Source organism: Podarcis raffonei, chromosome 9 (genome assembly GCF_027172205.1).
Source record: "Podarcis raffonei isolate rPodRaf1 chromosome 9, rPodRaf1.pri, whole genome shotgun sequence".
NCBI lineage: Eukaryota > Metazoa > Chordata > Lepidosauria > Squamata > Lacertidae > Podarcis > Podarcis raffonei.
In genome coordinates, this window is record NC_070610.1 from 31696211 (window position 1) to 31718718 (window position 22508).

The following is a 22508-nucleotide window of genomic DNA, read 5'->3' on the forward strand; positions in this document are numbered from 1 at the left end:
ATATTGTAGTTTTGTTTAAGACAATTATTTTAAAAGGAGGCCAGCAGCTCTGCTGGTGTGAAGAACCAGGATTCTTGGGAAGCTGCAGAGACCCTACCACCTTGAAATGGAAAACTGATAATCCCTGACTCACCGCTAAGGCTACTCAACACTATTAGTAACTGACCATTTGTTTTCCCACAGGACCGCTGGGTAAAACTGTAAGCAGAGGCAATAATAATAATGGCAAATAGAAGGATCTACCACTATTTCCTGCTTATCAACTCTCTGAACAGGCAATAGAGATGAGAGCAACTGTCAGAGAATGTGATAGTTTAGTAGAAAAATGACCCCTGGAATGTAAGGGCAGGTTGGCAAGGATCCCACTAAATTTGAAGTTGGGCATAGCTGGCAATCCTTGTTCACTATTTCTTACTGCAAAATATTTCTGTGTGGAAGATTACTGCAAAATCACCTAGCGGACACAGTAGACCCTATGTTACCTATCTCATATTTAGCCATAAGGATAAATTGATAGTGTCTATAGATGTAGCGAAGCAAATCTGGAATGTTGCCAACACAATTGTAGTTAATTTTATGGTGTGTGAGCATCATTGGATGAAATGTATCCCATTCTCCGCTGCATATGACAAGCGGGATATGTGCAAAAAGGTACTATCATCCACACAAGAAGTGTAGTGCTGCAAATAAGTAGATATAGATTGTACCGTTTCTTAAATAACTAATTCAAAACATGATCTTTTGAGAGTTGTACCATTGATTCCTCCTCTTGTGCACCACACTTCTAAAATGTAATAACTTTTGTAGCTGATATATCCACAAAGGATTCCTATACCACATTCTGTACCTAAATAACCTTTTCTGGACCTTCCAAAAGCCCTATAATCAAAATTACCTGTCTGCTTGATGAATCAGTCTTACCTCTATAATCTGTCTGCTGAGTATATTAAGCCTAAGTATATTGAACCTAATTTCAATTAGGTTTATTTTGGTATTTAGTTAATACTCATGTTTGTATTACATCAGGAGACTTGACTGAGAAAAGATTTAACTTTGCTTTATCATCATTTAAAATATGCTTGGATGAAACTGTATTTTTCCTTTGGGGGGAGGAGAGTGATTTACAGAACAATCCTATACAAATCTACTTCTGTAAGCTACATAAACCAGGGAAAGTACCACTGAGTTCAATTGGGCTTACTCACAGGTAAGTAAGTATAAAACTGCAGCTTCAGTTAAATTAAAACTGAGTAAGTATTCTGCATTTAATTCATTAGTGGTAAAATATGCGAAGGGGTATACTTGTTGCTGCTCTCCTTAACACAATATGGCTTGCTACCTCTAACAAAAACCAACGCTGTCTTCTGTGCAGGAGTATATAAAAGCACTTTCCCATCTCTGGGGGGGGGGAGTATTGGTTTGTGTGTGCTTTATTCTTGATTTTATTATGTATTTTATGGTTTTATCTTGTATTTATCTTGTTGTGAACTGCCCTGAGATCTGCAGGTGAAGGGTGGTATACAAATTTAATAAATAATAACAATAATAATTGGTCTTTGGGTCTTTTGGATGGATGTGCCGAGTAGAAATCTAATAAATAAATAATAAATAAATAAATACATTTTCAGAGCAATGTGATGTCCATTTTTCTGTGCATGGTCACCAGAAGACACAACACAGAGAACATTTATTTATTTATTTATTTATTTATTTAATAATAGCACTCTGTCTCACCCCTCTGGTAGATCTGGGAGCTGTTTACATTTACATGTGTCAGGGATTGGACTGAAGTGGAAGGCTGGGAATCGCCCCCCCTTGCTTCTCTCAGAGGAGGGGGAGTGGGTGGATCGCCTCCCCTTCCCAAGTTGTTTCAAGAGAAGGAGAAGACAGGATTGAATTGCAGCAGAGTTCAGAGCTGCCAAGTTATGAGCTGTTAGGAGAAGGAGGGGGAGAATTTTCCAGCAGAGATGCCCTTGGAAAGCATAGGAGAGCCACCATCCCCACGTACTTACCGCTCACTTAGAATTCAAGGGCAAAGGGCTCAAAGATGTTTGACTCCTGAGGTCACCCATAGGGACACAGGCTGTTGCTGGGGAAGGAAGGGGAGGAGCTCAGAGTGAGCAACGTCACTATGGAGTTAAGGACTGAATTCTTTGTCTTGCACCACGAGAACTGATAAAACCATAAATACGAACTTTCTTGCTTCTTCCTTGATGCTGCCGGTGGAATATGACGGTGGAATATAGAATTCCCCAAGCCTAACATCACACTTAAATATCTAGATTAATTCTGTGCATCTCCCAAATTTGCATTTGACATCTTCTAAACGTTTTCTTTACCATATTTTCCCTTCCTTCTAAATATGTTCCTCATAGGCTTGTGCAATTTATGGCCAACAGACATTTCAGAATGTTTTCACTGATCATCTGTGAAGGGCATGATTGTGTAGTTTCATCCACATGGGTCCAAGTTCTAATAATTCATACTGGGATTGTTATGTTCTCAAAGCAACATCTCTACTCTAGTGGCCAAATAGCACACTCTGAGGCCTAATCCAAGAGAGCCTATTAGTAGCTTGTTTTTATATTTCTCATAGCACCCAGCAGCAAAATGCTGGAAATAAAGTGTAAAATGTGTTTAATACACCAATTAAACAATGTACAGTTTGTTAATAAGAACGGCCATTTGTATAAGTGAATAGTGAGAACTTCCAGTCAAATACTAGTAAATATCAAGTACAAGGGCTATTCATGTTTCAAACAAGTCAAATAGTTCTGTGTTCCTATTTCCCTATTCTCTAACTGCCCCGCATAAAAGCTCAGGATTCCAATCTGTAACAACTAATTTACTAGACTGTGACCCTGGTCCTCAGTCTTCTTCCATGTAACGTGTTTATAGGACTGGAGTTTATGTTCAAAGAATCCGGTCTCATTGTGTTCAGTCCCTTGCATGGACTTGAGAAATGCTCTAAATTTTATCTTTCAGCAGAGAAAGATGGATTAGCCTTTTCAAAAAAAGGTGGCCCATAAGGTATTAAGTATTACCCTTCAACACTTCTGTAAAAGTCAGGTGGAGTATATATCCTCATTTTAAGGGGAAAAAATACACTACAGGTGAAAAGGATACTTTAAGAAAAAGATGAAGGTGAACAAGAAGCAAGGAAAGGATGCAATTGTTCAAAGAAAGTGACAGGAAGCTGCCTTAGTCATGAACTGTTGCACATTGTGTTTGCCAACTGAAAAGCTTCTCAAAGCCAGACATTCATAATTCTGACCCTTGCACAGCCCTCTCCATCCTTGCTTAAGCTGCTGAAGGCTTAGGTTCTCTACCACAAAGTTATTCATCTGCAATGTGCAGCCACAGCTGCTGTCAAAAATGCAGCAGATAAGTATTTTATTTTATTTTTAGATTTATGGTGCTTGGCCTAATTTTAACCTATTCTGATGTTTATCAGCGGCCTCTAGCATTTCTGCAAATACTGATGGAGACACTAGAACAACGTAAGAGACCCATGATGTTAATGCCAGCAGAGGGTTGCACTTTAAAAATCAAATTTGAAAATACTTTCACACTATTGCAGATGAATACAAATCTGCAAGGAAAATAGTGTAGCTTCAGATTGAGACAGAATTAGTAAACAGTAAGTTTCATTCACTGGTGGCTTTGGACAAGTAAAAAGCAGGAAAAGAGCCTGAGCTGTTGGTTAATTAATTAATTAATTAATTAATAATTTAATTTATACATCAAAGGAAATTTTGCAATATGTAGTAAAACAAAACAAAAAAAGATATCGTTACAACTAATAAAACAGTAAAAAGATTAAAACCAAAAATGTACAGTTCATAACACCAATAAAGCAGCTCATAAATCAATACAGTAATACCTCTGGTTACGTACCATCCTCCTTGTGAACGCTTCGGGTAACAAGCTCTGCTAACCCAGAAGTAGGTCTCCTGGAAGTGAACTTTGCTCCGGGATACGAGTGGAAGTCGCGTGCCAGAGGTGCCCACGCAGCGGGAGGCTCCATTAGTGAAAGCACGCCTCATGTTAAGAACGGTTTCAGGATAAGAACAGACCTCCAGAATGGATTAAGTTCGTAACCGGAGGTACCACTGTACAGTTATGACAGGTCTATCCATCTTGTGAACCAGAAAGCTACGTTAACTCTATCCACCTAATAAGGTGGCTTACTAGGAACCTGTGCTATATCCTGTTTTTGCTGCCTATCTGTGGCTGCAAAATTGCTTTATCAAGCCACCTTTGAGCCACTTCAGATGATGGTGGGCCATGTTCTTTGTGCTACTGTTTGCTGTTGGAAAGCTGTTCAGTGCAAACACATTAACCTGCAAATATGAGGGACAGATTTAAAATGTTCAGATAATCAAAAGGTCATATAATAACTGGAGAGTTAATCACATAGCAGTAAATTGACACGGAAGGACCCACTGTGAATTTGAATGGTCAGCATTCAAGCAATGCAGCGTCTACTTTACAAAGATGGATTGCAAGGCAAAGGCAGGAAAAGAGAGAGCAGTCTGAGATGACAAAATGCATTTGGGAGACACAGTGGCAGGTGAAGGATAGCTGCAGCTCAAGAGTTTCCATGTGTAATGACAAGGAGGACCTCCTGCTGTATGTCATTTTCCAGCAATTGTACAGTCTTTTTAACAGAGCAGTGCATTCATTGGTTTCACGCAAAACTCATAACAAAAAAGAATGCCTAGGTAGTAATGTTCAAATCATGTATTAGTGTACGAGTTAGCACAAGGTAAATACATGTATTCCTGCAGATAGTGAATTATATTATCAGAGAGAAATATCTAAGGCCTGTAATTACATTGGCTAACACTCTTTACTATAAAGTACTCACTATTTTGGAGGAGAGCATTAAGAGCTTTCGTGGTGTGCAGCAACAAAATGAGATTTCCTCAAAGAAATAGTCAGAATGGGCAAGAGATACAGCTGAAAGACTAGTGGATTTCTTTCTTTTTTAACAATAACATCTCATTCTGACTTACAACCTGTAGGGAACTTAAAATTGTTATTTAATCAAACATTCTTAAAAACTAAGCTGACATTGTCACAAGCATTTTAAGAATAGTAAGCTTCTTTAATGTTTGCGTTGTCACAGGATGATTCCACAAACAAATGACACCACAATTTTACTTGAAAAAAATTGCATCAAATCTCACCACCTTTACCAAGGAGTAGGCTCAATACTGTACAGTTGATTGGTTGATTATCAGGAAAACTATCCTTCCCTCCCCAAAATTTGGTGGGTGGCTAACTATTAAAACATTCTAATTTCCTTTTTTATAAGATACGCCGTGACAACTTCCCCCACAAAGTCCTATACCTGGAATGGTTTGCAAGGTCACCTAGGTTTTCTGTATATACTTATTTTGTTGAGGGACTGAGAAGATTTCTTCCTGAATCCTGCTGTCACTGAATGCCTGTTTAACATTAGGGGATGTCAGTTGTGCAGACTCCTGGCAAATAGTACGGATTACATTGCTGGGTTAAAGGTTTCACTGTACATTTGAAGAGAGTTCATAGATATGTCCCAAGAGCCCTAGTGCATCAGTGGCTTTACACATACAGTATCAAAAGCTTGGCCAAACTTTTGTCATCACCTGACACTGTGATAGAAAAAGACCAGTATTTGCCCATGCTGAAAATTCCTGACGGACGCTATGAAGATGCAAAAGGCCAGACAGCCAAGTTCTAATAAAGACAAGAATGAAGCCGAAAGCAGCAAGAACAGAGAAAACTACATGGTGAAATTCCCAAGCTGAACACTTTCCACCAGGTTTCTTTGTGAATCCTGAGAGACTTATTATCTCCACCTCCTCCATTTGCAAGCAGATAAAGGTAGAACATTGATTTCCCAGATGGCATGGTCTGGACAATCCCCATTTTAATTGTAGAGACTTGATCATTTTCCATTTAAAACAATAATAATAACATTAAATCTTTGAAAACAGAAGCATATGACACTTTTTATATAGTTTGTAATACCCATGTGGTATTATGGCTTCAAACTATAGAAGCACATAATACTGTTAATATTGCACAGATTCACAGCCTATGCCATTACAGCACCAAAGGAGCAATTAAAGAATGTGAATGTGTATTAAGATTAATACCTCAAACCCTGACAATCCTCAACTGGCCCATTAACATGATAATAGGTTCAAAGTTTCTTTATGTCTCTTAGCATGTAGATGGTACAGCCTCTCCCCCTTCCTTCAGCCTTATTCCATCTACCCTCCCTGTTTTATTTTGCATTTGCAAATTGCCTTAACAAGAAGTTAAGCACACACACAAATACTTCCATATAGCATCAAGAGGCTGATCAAAAGGGATAAGTCACTTTTATTTATTACTCCACAAGAGATTTCAAACAACTGAAGGACATGACAAACATAAAACTAAGGAGATGAGAATGAAGAAGTCTTTCACTGCCGCCACCCTGCCACAACACTTCCTACTGTGCTTGGAACTTCTGAAGATGCTGACAAACACTCTGTGATCTTATGCATCATGCTGAATGTCCCTTATAGCATCTAGCTGCCACAGGTGGGTTAGGCAGGCTTGCAAGGCTTATTTCTAAACTGTGTAGCTTCTGTTAATGTTAAGGCAAATTTTTAGTATTGTAAATCTTTTGTAGTCAACTGAGATGGAAAATAAAACTCCTTGATCTGCTTTGTTTTTAAAGACTTTACAACTCTACTTTATGGTGGTAACTACTTGTCCTCTTGTCACATCCTATCTGTTAGAAGATACTGCAGAAAAGCAATTTTCTGCCTCAAAAGCACTCTATTTTTAAAAAAGTTTGTCTCTGGGCAATTTTCAGGTCTACTAGAGCTGCACAACTGTATACAGATGAGAAAGACCAAAATAGGGCAATTTATTTGATTCCTTCCCTTCAAAACATTTAGCAAAGATTACACATCCAGCAGCGGAAATAAAGCTCAACAAAAATATTCAGAGATAACTTGGTGTCATGAAAAAACATCATTTGCAAGAGCCTTCTATATTTGCATTTTGTTTAATATGATATCAAAAATAAATACGTCCCAGGATACTATCAGCTAATTTCTACTTTAAAAGTGAGCACTTAGAACCAGGCAGTAAAAGAGACCCCTATATAGTTTTCAGAGAAATGATTGTGTGTGTTAAGGTCCTCACTGGAGACCTATTGAATGGTGAATTTATTTGTTCAGTGTTCAGCTTTGAAATTTGACATTTTGGATGCAACAAGCTGCCAACTTAATAGTCCTGCACTAAGACCATAAACATTTCTTTTACTTCTCAGACAGTTTTTTCTTTAAACAAAAATATAGGTATGAAAGGCCAAGGGTCCAACATTGCCTTCTCTTTTCCTCCAAGGTTATGCCTGTTCAGATTAGGAATGCAGAGTTTTCAATCAATTACATAAAATGGATTCTGATAAAACACTTTCCTGCACCAAAAAATGAACTGACTTTTGCAGATGTGGGTCAGAGGCAGTCATGTGCATCTAGTCAATCTGAAGGAATTCAATGCATGGCGATTTCCATGGTTAGTTGTCATTGGGAATACGTGCCCATTCTCTGCTCCTGTGGAATGCATTGTATCTACTTTCAAATGAACAGGCTCTACTACACTGTAGATGCACATTTTTTGGAGGAGGTGGTGGATGAAAGCCCTGTTTATACCCAGATTGAAGAAAATATAAATAAGTAGCATTTTCCATCTCGTTTGGTTTTTGTTTCATAGAGTAGCTGAAGTGAGGCTGGACCAGGGATCTTCAGGAAAGTCAGGTTATGGTGACATGGCTGAGATGGAGAGATGAAATAAATGGAAGAGACATCTCTCTGTTCTACTCTGCCTTCTCACGCCTTACAATCCTAAACTGATTTCTTCATAGTTCCTGCAATGCTCAGGCATTATACCAGGTCAATGAAAGAAATCTAGACACTCAATAGAAAATGTAATTTATTATAATGATCACAGCAACACTGAGATAAAACACATACATAAATAAGTGCATGTTACTATTTGCATGAAGAAATCAGTGCTGGAGAAAAACAAATGGCCAAATTTTGGTGCTGGGTCAGAGGTGAAAGGAGGGTGGAACTATTCACTGCATTGCATTTCCCATGTTGTATGATGGTGGCAATGATTGAAGTAGTGCTCCTGCTGACTGCTAATGCAACCACTTCTCTTCCTAGAATACTCTCTGCAATGATGCTACATGATGATGGGGGATGCGGGTGGTGCTGTGGTCTAAACACTGAGCCTCTTGGGCTTGCCAATCAGAAGGTTGACAGTTTGAATCCGCACAATGGGGTGAGCTCCCATTGCTCTGTCCCAGCTTCTGCCAACCTAGCAGTTCAAAAGCATACCAGTGCAAGTAGATAAATAGGTACCACGACAGTGGGAAGGTAAACGGTGTTTCTGTACACTCTTGCTTCTGTCATAGTGTTCCGTTGCACTAGAAGCGATTTAGTCATGCTGGCCACATGACCTGAAAAGCTGTCTGCGGACAAATGCTGGCTCCCTTGGCCTGAAGCGAGATGAGCACTGCACCCTATAGTCGCCTTTGACTGGATTTAACCATCCAGGGGTCCTTTACCTTTACCTTTTTACCTGACATGACGATATAGCTTTGCTCAGCAGGGCATTCTGGGGGGAAAATGACAGCAGTGCACCACAGTGGAAAGGTTGTTGCCTACCTCCATAATCAGTGAACCTCCCCTCCCCATTTTACGACCTGTAAATGTGTAAATGGAGCCACAAAATGGAGGCAGCTATTATGGCTCAGGGCCAGACAGCACACAAATTTTGCTAAATTTTGCAAAAAAAGGGCATTTTGATGCTGTGCGACTTTATCTGTGGTGAACTCTTCACCGGATACCTCAGTAAGAAGGCTGAATAGGAAACGTTTCTTTAAACAACAATGACAATTTTAAAAATCCTTGTAAAATCAGGCCCTGTAGCACTGTGTGTAATGAAGTATCAATGTTTTGTTGTCGGAGTTATCTACATAATATATGAACTGACACCCCGCTTTCTCTGAAACAATTCATGCACAATTTACTGCACCACCATTTGTTATAACCTTAGGCTGGTCATAGTTCCTACAGGTGCGAAGTCATATGCTACAAGAAGAAAATTATTCACATATTGATAGATCCATTAACGCCACTATATCTTCAGAGGGCATTTCCCTGGCACACAATAACATGAATAATTCAGTGGCTAGATTGCTGACCAGGACCAGATGGTCTGAGTATATAAAACCAATTCTGGTCTGATTGCACTGGCTACTAGTCAGTTTTCAGACTCAAATCAAAGTGCTGGCTTTTATTTATAAAGCCTGATGTGGCTCAGGATCCCAATATCTCAAGGATTGCTTTTCCTTACATGAACCAACCCAGACCATGCATTCATCACCTGAGACAATTCTTAATTTGCTCCTTCTAAGGGAGGTGTGGAGTGGCAACATGAGAATGGTCTTTTTTAGTGGCGAATGTGCTTTTAAGTTTTGTAACTTAATATTTGTACTACTTTGGAAGTCACTTTGGGTTAGTTTTAGTAAAATAAACTAATAAGTGGCAACAAAAACAACAACAACCAAGCTCCACATGCCGGATCTGAAGCATAAACTGCTGTGTTTTCTGTTGTCAGAAAAATAATTAATGCTATTAAGTATGTAAAAGAATAATCTTATATTTTATATTTTGGAACACCTTTATCAATATATGCTATTTTTAAAACATGAACCCTAAAACACATATATGCTTTTAATCTTGATATTTCCTTCCACAGTCAGTTGATTTAGTAAATGCTATATCTCAAAATGTTTTCCAGTAAAATTGCACATAACACAATGTGTTCTATTGTTTAAAAAATCTGCATAAAACTCATTTTAGGCCATTCTTTGTAATCAAACAAAGCAACTTATCAGAGTACCATGTGAGCAAGAAAATCTTATTTTTATTATTTTTATGAGAGGGCTGCTTCACAATTCCACCCCCTCCATTTTCTCACTAAGGATCTCTCCAAAGGAGATAAATGAATGAATTCAATGATTCATTTAGTTGATAAATTCACCACGTTGTCTTCACAATTTATCAAGCACAGCTGTGAAACAGTCACATACATCTAATATTAAAAGTTACCCATGAATTTCTTCGATGAATAACTCTGTCAAAAAATTACAGATAGCTCATAGTGAATATTGTTCGTCATAAGTTTATACATTATCTCACTTAAAGTCTAGGGTATCCTCTTTGGGGATACTTACATGGAGCTAAAACTACTGTATGTCTAAACCTCTTGTTACTGTGCAGAGCAGCCCCAAGTGTAAAGGATCACCTTGGTGAATTGTGTTCCATGAGTATTACAGTATGTAACTTATCATTGCTCTCTCCCTCATTATTCCAATTGTGCAGTAAGAATGATTCAACAACCAATCACATAAACCTTATTCAGTATATAAATTGAATAAGTAATAATAATAATAAGCATAGTTCTATATAGTTATTGACCATATTTTTCTTTCAACATCAGGCAAAACACATCTGAGGAACAAGGACACCTTAAAACCCTAAAATGGAAAAGTATTTTATGAAATCGCAACTGATAGCAAAAAAACCCACTTGTCTAGGACTGTGGATTGCTCATGATGCTGGAAGCTAATGCAAGTGTGTACAGTCAATCAATATTTGTACCAAGCAGCATGGAAGTGTCCTCATTAAGCCTCTATGTGTACTTCAGAGACACAGACTTCAAAGTGGCAAACATGTCTTTAAAGCTTTTTATATATAACTTTCACTGAAAACTTCTGAAAAATAGTCTGGCAGCATTTTTTTTATATATATAAAGAAACCTGATATGTTATGGGTTAAGCCCCCTGCACCTTACCTTGCCACCCTGTTCCAATACAGAATAGGAAGAAAAGCAGCAGCAACAGAGCACATTTGCTTTGGAATCCTTATGGTAAACAAGACATCACTACATAAAACATTAATTTCTGGCAGAATGTTGTTTAACACAAACACTCTGTTCAAAGAGAAGCTATCACAAGCCCACTTTCAAAAATAAACAAAAAGTAAACTGCAGTCCCAAGACAAGTCACTAAAATATATTATCAAGAAAAGTAATAGCCACATGACACTAAAATAAAAAAAACAACTGGATTAGGTTTAGAGCAACTGTATACAAATAATTCTGGATCACTTCCTGGTTTTTATAAGTCTGGAAAGGAACTTGGTTCTTGACTAGGAAAGGAGGGGAAATCTAATTCAGTTTACATTTAAAGGCAAATTTGTCAAATCCAAAACAATATGAAAACTGAAACACAGCCATTCTTTGAAATTTGTAATTATCTGAATTTTTAATGCAGTTTTCCAACTAACCAATGGTTACAAAAATGCAAATACTAGGTAAAAATGAGCACACAAGTGACGATGTTAGTGGAAACACTTACAAAAGTGTGTTCTGTTAGGAGAAACTGCTTGCAAAATGTGTACACTAGTCAAAGCAGCATACAAATATATATATTTATTAGGGTAAAGCTATACTAAAATGCTGGTGAATTTTCACGATTTTTTTTTTAAAGAAAAATTCCTGCAAACTGAAGCAGAAATGTGGAGAACTGAATTTAAGACTGGAAAAATGAGAAACGAAGAGAATCAAATTTGACAGATCCTTCCATACCTATTCTTGACCAATGGAAAAGAAAGGCATTATAGTTTCCCGCAAAATGCAAAATATATAGCAACTATCAACACATTCAGAGAATTATTCTCAGGGAAGAAAGGTGGACTAAAGGCCCCATGTGAGGTGACTAAAAGAAGCTATTTCCTAGTTCTTCCACTTGGTGCTATGTGGTTATTCCTATGAACGTGTAGAGAATCTGCTCATGGCAGATTCCCCTGGACCCCAAGTACAGCACTAGTGCATGGCACTAAAGAAGAAACATGGAGCTGCAGAGAGCAGTCCCAACAGAACAAGGTCCAAGGCTTAAAGACGATTGGTGAGAGGACTGAAGGGGACCTTTCCTTCTAAAATTAGGATAGTTAAAATGCTTATCTCCCCAAAAAGTCTCATGCCTCCACACACACACACACACACCTCTGTCCTGCTCTACTTAGGCCCCTTCCAAGTCATGACCGTGGCAAACCCAGAAGTAAACACTGGTTTGCCGTGATTTACGCACGCACAGAAGCAGCCGTCGTTGTCTGCACATGCGCAGAAGCGGGCTGCCGCCGAATGTGCCTGCGCACAATGGTGCTTCTACCAGCAACCCATTTCGCCATAAGGACAGGCCTCCAGAACGGATTTGTAGTAACATTATTGTTGCATGCCACCCCAATCACTGAGTGGTGCAAGGTTCCAGGGGTTCTGTCCAGTTACCCCTGTTTCCTTCAGAATGAGCACATGTGCTTTACTTACACAAATTAGTAACTTTAGCCGCATAACTTGTGCTTTACTTACACAAATTAGTAACTTGAGCTGCAGCATTAATACCCCAAGCGGGCCTTGCTTCCTCCATAGCCACAGCCTTAGATTCAAGCAAAATCAAGCTTCAGTGTGACTCTCTGGCTTCCCAGCCTGCTGCCTTGCCTAGCTCACATCAGTTAACTCTCCTCTCTGGCCTTTGTCTTTCTAACTACCAACCAGTTGAGGGGCCCCACCTATTTTCTAATGGCACAGATCCACTTCCTTTGTTCCCTTAATGGCTCATTACCTCGGCTATCCTCTTACCAGGAAACTAGCTTGGCTATTCCAGGAACTGAATCCTTGCTTATATTTGAACAGTTGCTGGATCCAGAGATTAGAAGGGTCTGGGCATAACTCTGTAGTTATGAGGAACTATTTGGAAGTTCATAAGGATTATTGTGTGCAAGGGGTTGTGCATTTGAATTAAATGTCAAACATGATCCTTTGAAGACAGGAATCCTTCTAAACTTCCCAATCGTTCCTCAGAGCTAATGCGAAACCCGAAGGATGAATTGTAGATAGTGAAAAATTTATGTCTAAGACTTGAGAAGATGCTAGGAGAAAGAAAATTGATCTTGTTGTAGTAGAAGTGCCCTACTGAATATAGTTCTCAATTCCCTATTAGAGGCAGTTTAGGCAAGGAAACATGGTTTGCATTGGCCAAAACTCCACTCTGATTCCATATTTCCAAGAATTCTAACGAAGATAAGACAAGGAAGCTGCCATCCCTAGGACTGACTGCTCTCTCTTATTTCAAGTATAATCCCCCCATTTCCAAAAGGGGAGGGAGAAAGGATTTTCTCATATTCCAGATTACTACAATGCAAATGGAGTAACAGATGCCTGTTATTCAGAACTCCAGAACTCTAAAGCGTCTACTAGTTCTGAAATATTGACCGGGCAATGCTAATAATCACAGATTATGGCATGCCTTAATATCAGGCAGTGATTATTGGAACATACATCTTTCTTCAGAGAACACCAGATGGCTGCTATTCACTACCCCCATAGCTTTGGTTCTAACATGACACAAAGGAGTACTGATTATTTTTCTTCTGTGTTTTTGTAGATGTGGGACAAAACCACAAACCCCTGAATTGCAGCAGCAGCAGCAGAAACAACAAACAAATATTTGGGGGAGGGGTGAGTGTCATGGGTCTGCCTGTGTGTTCCATCTCTGTGTTACACTTCCTATACTACCTTTTTGGGAGTGGGAGGGATGCATCAACAGAAGCCTCAGGGAATAGTACATAAGTCGTCTTTGAGAGAAACAGAGGCTTTCCTAAATCTCAAGCAAGGCAATGATTTCATGTTGCTCATGTAATCTGCAAAAAGCATTAGTATGTGCCTTTAAGTTAAAAATAGAAATGTAGGTTATATGGAATAGTGATTAAAACAAAGAAAGAAAAATCTTGCGCATAATTTTTTTCCTGCACACATCCCCAATGTTTACCCCACGTGAAAACACAGTTTTAAGCAATGTAGTGCCCTCAGGCCACTACAGCCCCCCCCCAAGAAGTTCTCTTTCAGCAGGGAGCTTCTTTCCCCTTGTGGTCACTCACCAATATTTACAAGGCAAGGTCACTTTGGATGCCAGTGGCAGTTGAAAGAGCAAGAGGAAGAGGGACACTTTTTGTCTTCAGCGATCTGGCTGATTCTGCCACTGTGATAGCCGACAATGACATGACACAAGGGAATGGTTGTCGCAGTCTCACACTCCCGGCTCTGCTGCGGAGACCAAACAGAACAAAAACAAGGAGAGAAATATATATATATATATGTTATTTTTCTTTCCCTGTGAAGGTAATACAAAAATATGAAAACATTTTATCTTTGGAATACCAAAACAAGAGAGCTTTAATCTTGACTATGAAAGCGGATATCTAAAACTTACTTTAAAATTGGGATTTAAACAGACCCCCTAAGAAATGGAATATCCTTCTGTAAAATTAATTAATTACGTTGAAAGCTTGCTGGAAGGAGATGGCCATAAACATCTTACACACACAGCAGGTGGTAGAGAGTAGACAGAAATGATGATTTTATTAAAATTACAGGGAAAGACATTTGCAGTAAAGAGACACATTTTGGGCGGAAAGGGATGGATGGCAGTGTCTATAGGTTCATGTAACCAGTGAAGAAATATAACAAGGCAAGAGACTAATGAGAGTTTTTATTTATTTATTTGCATTTTTATATCGTCTACAAGAATTATTACCTATATGCCTGATATGTCCTAAAAAAAAAAAAACTGTGATGAATAAATAAACAGCTCTAGAAATCTTCAATAGGGTGCTTTACCTTGCAGGGAATATTATCATTGGCTTTTGATACAATTTCTGCTGCAGGGAAAGACTTTCAAAGCTTGGAATGCTGAAGTATTGCCAGGCGCTCAAAGACCCCCTGCTGTGCGCGTCAAACTAAGAAATCTCTCTGAACTTGTCGAATTAAAAGTCATCTCTCTCTCTCTGCAACCCCTGCATGAGCTGGGAAGCTCTGTCCTCGTTTTTTTTCCTCTTCTTTCCCAGGCCCTCTATGATAAACAAATGGAGCCTGGAGCATCTTTATTCTTTACAGGCACATAATTAAAATTCTTCTAAAAATGTAATTGAATGCAATAAATTTCAAAAGGAGGTTCTAGTTAACAATGACACTAAAATGGTTTGAGTAGGCCACACTACTTTACCATTCAAATGTCTTTCAAAGGTAAATCAAAACAGCTTGTTAAGATCTGGGAACGGTGTGTGTGTGTGTGTGTGTGTGTGTGTGTGTATGTATATATATATATATATATATATATATAATTTATTTATTTGTACGCCATCAAGAGGATGCTCCTAACTTAAATATCTCAGCAGGATTTATGCTTTCTAGAATGTCATATTAATTACTGAAACCACAAAACAGTAAACTATTAAAATAGGAACAAAGCAAGCTGAGATCCCTAGTCGTTATTTATCTATCCCTCCCCCATGAAAGAAGCTTTATTTTTGTTTGTTGTACCGTTTCGCAGCAGCACTCTTTTAATTCACCCACAACAGTGTATATATTCACAGCCTTGCAACAACTCCCAAACCTGCTAATGACCACAAGGTTAAGCTGTTGAGCATGCAGTTAAGAGCTGTGGAACATTGTTAACAATTAGCTGGGTAGCAAATTACAAATTGCAAAAGAATAATAAAAAGATTCTCTGCTCCCCCACCCTCAAATCCAAATATTTAGGTGTGATTTAAAAAAAACACCAAAGTCCCTTAGAGAGGAAAATAACAGAACATTCCCTCTCCTTTTCATGTCCTACCTGAAGATTTTACTTGGCACTACTGACTACAAAATACTATACAGAATTCATTATTTTTAGAGATGTATCTAGATAGGCTGTAGACAGAATATGTTTATAGTGTCTGTGATAACCAGTGTGTGCTGATAGGCAATTCTGTGATGACTCATAATATGATGACTGATTCAATAGATAATAAAGCCATTCATATCAATTAACAATATAGGAAGTGAATATATTACAATTTCTAATTGGAACAACTGATCATTGCAGTAACATACATCATTCTTTAACAAAGGCTATTTCTGAATACAATTTACAGTTTGCTCAGGCCCTGCTTGGGTGCAGTTGGCCTTTATCCCCACCCTGGCTCCATCCCTCAGCTTGCCCCTGATGGGCAATTACAAACTTTGTGATGGCTGGGGAGGTTTCAGCACCAGGTTGCAACCACCACCCACTTTCTGACCAGGTAAGTGGCCATTATATGACCCATGAGAGCAGCAAAATAAGCCAAATCCTTATTGACAGCAGCAGACTGACTGGAATTGCAGCTGACTGGAATTGCCATTGTTAGTGGGTAAGTAAGCGGTGTGAACAACGTGCAAGGCTCAATTAAGATTCCTTTGTTCTAAGGGACTTTGCCCCGTAGTGAGAGTATTTCTAAGGGACAGGATGTTCTGCCTTAGCTCTGAGCCAGCAACCTACAGTCAAGCCAGCTCTCAGTGTAGATAACTGATGCCACCGTGGATACAGATGATGAGGAGTGTCCCACAGCTAGATGAAGTAGCTTTGTTTCTAGGAATCGTAATTGTGTGGTTAGAGTGAAGAAGGGCCTAGCAAAGCTGTCCCCTTCTGGGTACAGGTCACAGGTAGATGTGGACAGGAAATAAAATTGGTGTGAGCTCTCACTCAGAAGTTGTTCTGATCCCAAATGGCCTCACAACTGCTCTAATTCAGATTGTGTTTTGGGGGGGATCCCTCTAACTACGTAGCTTGAAGCTGGGACATTGGAGACTGGCAAAGGCAACGATAATGGAGGGAAGGGAGGAGAGAGCATTGCCTGAATGGTGGAGGAGCAAGTGGGATGAGCTACAGAACTGCTGTGATCCAGGTCCTCACCCATTCAAGAGCACAGGCACTGCAACACGGGTCCATGGAGTACAGGACAAACACCCATTTTCTGTTAGGATATTTCCGTTCCACCTTAAAAGGGAGCAGGATGTTTGTATAACAGCCTGCGTAAGTTCCTGTCTCACAGGATGTTTATGTTGTAAGTTCCTTTCGTTTTTGGCTGTTTTTGCCTGAGCAGTCGGAGCAGACGGTCATGCCTTCTTTGTTCTGACCAACGCCAAATAAACTGTAAATATGCATGTTCTGCTCTCATGCTTGTGCAACTTCCTGCTGTGTGAATTCTGCTATCAGAGTGTGCACTAAGCCTGAGGCTTAGTGTCGCTAAATTGCTGATATTGCCTGACTACGGGAGGTTGATGGATCGTCCGGCACCGAGCTTGGGGGCTCAGATGGACTTTATCTCCCTGGCAGTATCCCAACATTTTCAAGCCAGTGGGTTAGCCATGTAAGAGACTCTTATTTTCCAGAAGGTGGTGGAGGACAGGTGAAGGTGGCTGGCAGCACAGACTAAAATTGCCTCAGTTCACAGCGATCCATTGTTGGAACAAGTTGCTCACAGAGGCTCTCCCTTAGTGCTGCAACAACTTTTGTCATCTTTCCCAGTGGGATGAACAGGACCTGCTCAGAGAGATAAAGTTACAGAATGGAGGCCCTTTATTCAGGGCTGGGGAACTTCTAGCCCATGAGCCAATCATGGCCCAGCAGGGGGTCCAAGTTGGTCTGTGAAGCCACTTCCCCCAAACCTTGTCCAGCTGACACCAGCCTGATGGGTGGGTGACTCTAGCTGATAGGCAGGGTTTAGCTCTGCACTGACCACAACCACCAATGCACCCAAAGCAGCAGGATTTAACCGCTGGTCATCAGTTGATGAAAAGTGGGTGGAGGTTAAATCCTGCTCAGATTCCAGCAGAGAGCATGACTGAAATCTCCATTCATCAGCTGATGACAGTTCAGAATTACTTGTTGCTGTTAGACCCATCCTGCTGGGTGCTGCTTCATCAATGTGTTCCCTGCCGGGACCCCTGCAAAGAAGCAAGTGCCTGTGGAGAGATGAACTGGTTTCTCTGCTCATCAGCTGTTAAGAAGAGACTTCAGTCCTGCTGAGTGCTGCTTTGCCAGCTGTGAGGAATGCATTGAAGAAACAGACTCCACCCCCATGGCTCAACTTTGGCAGATGGCCAAGACTGTGGGCAGGTGTGAGACCAATGCAGCTCTCAGTACAGTTCTTTCTGTATGTCCCATGATCATATTAGAAAGTAGTTGTGTTCTGCCATCAAGCACTGCCATGAGTTACTTTTTGTTTTCCAGTATATTCCTTGTCAATAAAAAAATTCAATGTAACACAAACAAATTTTTATTCTGAAAGTGTGGCCCAGAGGATAAAGTTTGAGAAACACTATGCTAATATGTATTAGTGTAAAAGGAGTCAGGCTGGGAAATAATGACACTTTTATTTCCTGTGCAAGTTTGCTTGTTTTGTTTAAAAAATAAAAATAAAATATGGGTTAGTTTCTGGAGATAAAGAATTTGTATGTGGGGACGAAGGAAATATAAACAGAAAAGTAAGCATAATCTTTTCTCTATAAATGTGCATATCTGCATACTTGAATTAACTCTCGTGTGTTAAAAAAGCCATTCGTTTTTGGATGAGAACAATTCTATTCCTCCATGCATGTAATCTTTCAACAGAAGTTAAAGATGGCGTCAAATGAAGGAGACAGAGTGGAAGAAGGAAAAGACGTATCAACAGCCAGATCCTACACATGTTTACTTGGGGGGAAAAATCTTTCTGAACTCAATGGAGCTTATCCCACGGCAAAATGGAAGAGGGGAAGAAAGAAGAGAACTGCTTTTCATTTCATGTTTCTCCCTCGTCGAGAGAAAAAAGGAACCTGTAAAACATTTCATAGAAAATGTTCAGACTGAGAGGTTTCATGTACCAGTGGTTCCCAACCATTTTGGTGCAGTCGGCATATTTAAATTTTTAAGAAAGTGCCATGCCTGCCAGTAACAAAATGGCTGTCACATCTAAAAGAGCAGGAAAAGAGACAAGATCATAAAATGGTGTGGTTATACACCCCATTGGCCACACCATCAACAGGGGGGAAAGACACCAAAGTGCTAATTCCAGCCTCAGGTACATTGTGGATTTTTATGGAGATACTATTGAGACCTTTTGTGGGCAGCATAGAAGGTATGGTGGGCCCACTGTTTCCATGTTGGCAATCCTGCCATATAGGATGGGGGTCCTAGTGACAAGTTTATCCTGCTTGATGCACACTCAGTAGAATTTTTGAACAGATGATACATGCATTAAAAACTATACAGGTCTAGGCTTGTCTGCATAATTGAGGAACTGCAAAAAGTTGAGAAAAGGCTTAAACAAAAACACATCATGTAACGGGCTAAATGAAGATGGAAATGGAAAACAGGCAAAGACAAAAGAAAAGCAATTATGAAAGTGTGTCTGTAATATGAAAAAAGCAAGCAATTTCAAATAGTACAAGGGCAAAACAACTGGGAATATTTCTAGCTTAATTTCCCACTTTTGGCTTAAAATGTTTAGAACGTTTAGTTTAGAATGCACATTTCATTTCTATGCTTTTGGTGTGCAAAAACTTTTATTTCCACTGGTGAACCAGTCAACATTAATTCCCCTATCTAACTTCTCATTTGAAGTGCTCTGGCAAACTTTTCAGCATCAGTGATTCAAAGGTTCCTCAGCCTTTGTTTCCACTTGTAAACTGACAAAACCTGACATTCGTGGCTATATACTCTTACATGGTTTTGCTGATCTCTTCAGTTCTCCTTGAAATGCACAAAAATCTCTTTTGACCATCAACCAAATGTTCACATGGATTATTGCAGAGGCCAGCTAGCACCATCTGGATTTCTGTACTGTCAGAAATGACAACTGAGGCAGGTAAAAAATAAAGATTATTGAAGTGAAACATTCAAACAAACCATTTTACTTTGGGTCAGCCAAAGCAGGTAACCGATGAATGATTCTAGAATCTGAAATTTTCAGTCTTTATTATTGAGGATTAGTGAATAGTAAACTAAAGCTTTTGTTTTAAGCAAGTAGAAACATATCCTGCACAAATACACCTGGACTGGTCAAATATTCTGAAGCTTTTTTTTTACTTCTCTCTTTTATGAAAACAATGGGTTTTCTTCTTCCTCAAGAGAAGATTCTTCTGTTTTATTTCATGAGAGGGGAGATGCTAATCAAATGCCTGATCCCTACTGGAATTACAAGAAATTGAAACAAAGGACCAGCACTTTGCTGTGTGTCGTGGGAATGTTCTTCATGGGAATATAAGCATATAATTTTTGGGGCCATGATGACCAAAGGAATAGTTTAGTATGCCAGAAAAAGGTAGACATGTTTATTAAATAAACCTTTTGATGGTAGATTTCTCCTGTTTTAGTCAGTCTAGTAACCGGGAAAGTATTTTATTGGTTTATAAGCTGATGTTCTTGCTCAGTAACCAATAGAACCCCCCGAAAAACCCTCCCCAATGGGTTGTATCTAGCATTTACAAGATGCTCTAACTAGAGGAAGATGAAGGTAATTTTCACTAGTTCCTCATTCCTCTGGAGTTCCCCGAATCCCTTCAAAAGTTGTTCTGGAAGGCTGCAGAGCAAAGGAGGAATCAGACAAATTACCTCCAGTGGAATCTCTGTTCATGGAATTATTTTGTTAATGGAAGGAACACCCTGGATCCAACTCAATGATATGTAGATTTATTGGTTCCTGATTGAAAATTCATTTGGTGAACTGGAAAATACTTAATTGTCAGCTAAATCTATCAAGTGATGAGGGCAAGTCTCAGGTTCCTGTCCCAAAACATGGCAGTGAGTCTTGCAAGCCAGTAAGCCAGAGATCTTTATTCAGGCTAATAGCAGTATACACTCCGCAGCAAACAAGGTCCAGAAGTTCATATTCCAAGGTACATGAGCAAGGAAAGAGGTTCACAAATGAATGCAAGCTACAAAGATGTCCCAACAGGTGATACATCCCACTCACTCAGCTTTCAAACAACAACAACAAAATGAATTTCTTGTACCTCGCCCATCTGACTGGGCAGCTTCCAACAAAGTATAAAGGAAGACAACAAAACATCAAACTTTAAAAGCTTCCTGAAACAGGGCTGCCTTAAGATGTCCGCTAAAGGTCATGTGATTGTTTATCTTTTTGACATATGATGGGAGGGTGTTCTACAGGGCGGGTGCAGCTACTGAGAAAGCCCTCTGCCTGTTTCCTTGCAATTTCACTTCTCACAATAAAAGACAGAATGAGGAGGTCTCACTCACATGATTCTCTTGCCTGTCTTCCCTAGATGCAGCCTTCTCTCTTTGGTAATGAAATTTACCCATGCTTCGTATAGTGGAACACAATTTAGTTATATTGATGCAAGTGGAGGGCAGGATGTTGTACACCTCCCTCTCATTCCTCCTAATGGCCTCTGGTGTAGTTGTGTTCTGTTTCCACTGTTGGAGACGGTGGAATACAAGCTGCTGGGACTCTCAAGTGGGGTGAATGCTCTTGTACTTGGGCTCTGTTTGCAAGCTTCCCACAGGGACCTGGTTGGTCATTGTGAGAACAGAATGCTGGACTAAATGGGCTTTTGACCTGACCCAGCTGGGCTCTTCTTATGCTCAGTGTTACTGTATTTTATGTTCTTATGTACAGTATGTCATCAAATTATGAATAAAAATTACATTTTGAGGCTTCCAGAAACCCCATTATTAATTTGCCATGAACCTGACTAAGCATAAGCATATAAGAGAGGGGTTTGATTCCAGGGTGAACTCTGGGGTTCTGTGACACCCCAAATTTCTGCATAAGCATGAATTTGGATAATTTATCTGACACCTTTTACTGCATTGTAGCTGTGAATAGCATACAGATGCAATGATCATACAAAAGTTAAAACTGTGTACCAGTCTGCATTAATAAAGTAGCCTCGTGCTGTAACAACCAAATTCATGGGGATTTCTTCTCACTTTTAAATCTCAGTTGCCTTTTTTCCTTCATAAAGCACAACTTTGATACTCATCTGGAAATGCTACAGAAGCATTCCACATCTCCCAGTGTTGATATTCAGAGGGGGAGGGGGGATGCAAAAGGACCTTATCTCCAATGCAACACATTCCCTTTTATAAAATATAAAATATCTTCAGAATGTAGTCACTTAATATCATCTATCACTTCTGTCACAGTTTTCTTAAGATTTCTAACCTCTCCAACTTGCTCCTCTTATTACACACCATATGATTTATGAGTACTGCTAGTAAGAGAGACAGCTGTGAGATTAGCATTGTAACCGATCCCAGATCACCTTAGGAGCAATTGCTTCTGAAACATGCTGTCCCTCTGAAATGAAATTACAACACATTTTGGGGTGATTCTGACATATACTTTTAAAATATTTTATGCAATTGACAGCAAAAGTAAAAAAGATAATGAACCAGAGGATTTAAAAAAATGAATTTAACTGATTTTATTTCCCAGTTAGACTGTTTAATTGGATTTCACAATCTACTAGCTACTTGGGAATTACAAGCTATGATGAACCATTGGGAGGGGAGGCTGAATGGT

At 39.4% G+C, this 22508-nt stretch overlaps 1 protein-coding gene across 1 annotated transcript in view; it reads right to left on the reverse strand.

Moving 5' to 3' along the window:
* TENM3 (teneurin transmembrane protein 3) overlaps nucleotides 1–22508 on the reverse strand; it is a 1264592-nt gene that overhangs the window by 843518 nt on the left and 398566 nt on the right. Inside the window, exon 3 of the mRNA XM_053402551.1 lies at nucleotides 14058–14223. The gene's annotated coding sequence lies outside the window, so the exon portion shown is untranslated. The remainder of the gene's footprint in view (nucleotides 1–14057; nucleotides 14224–22508) is intronic.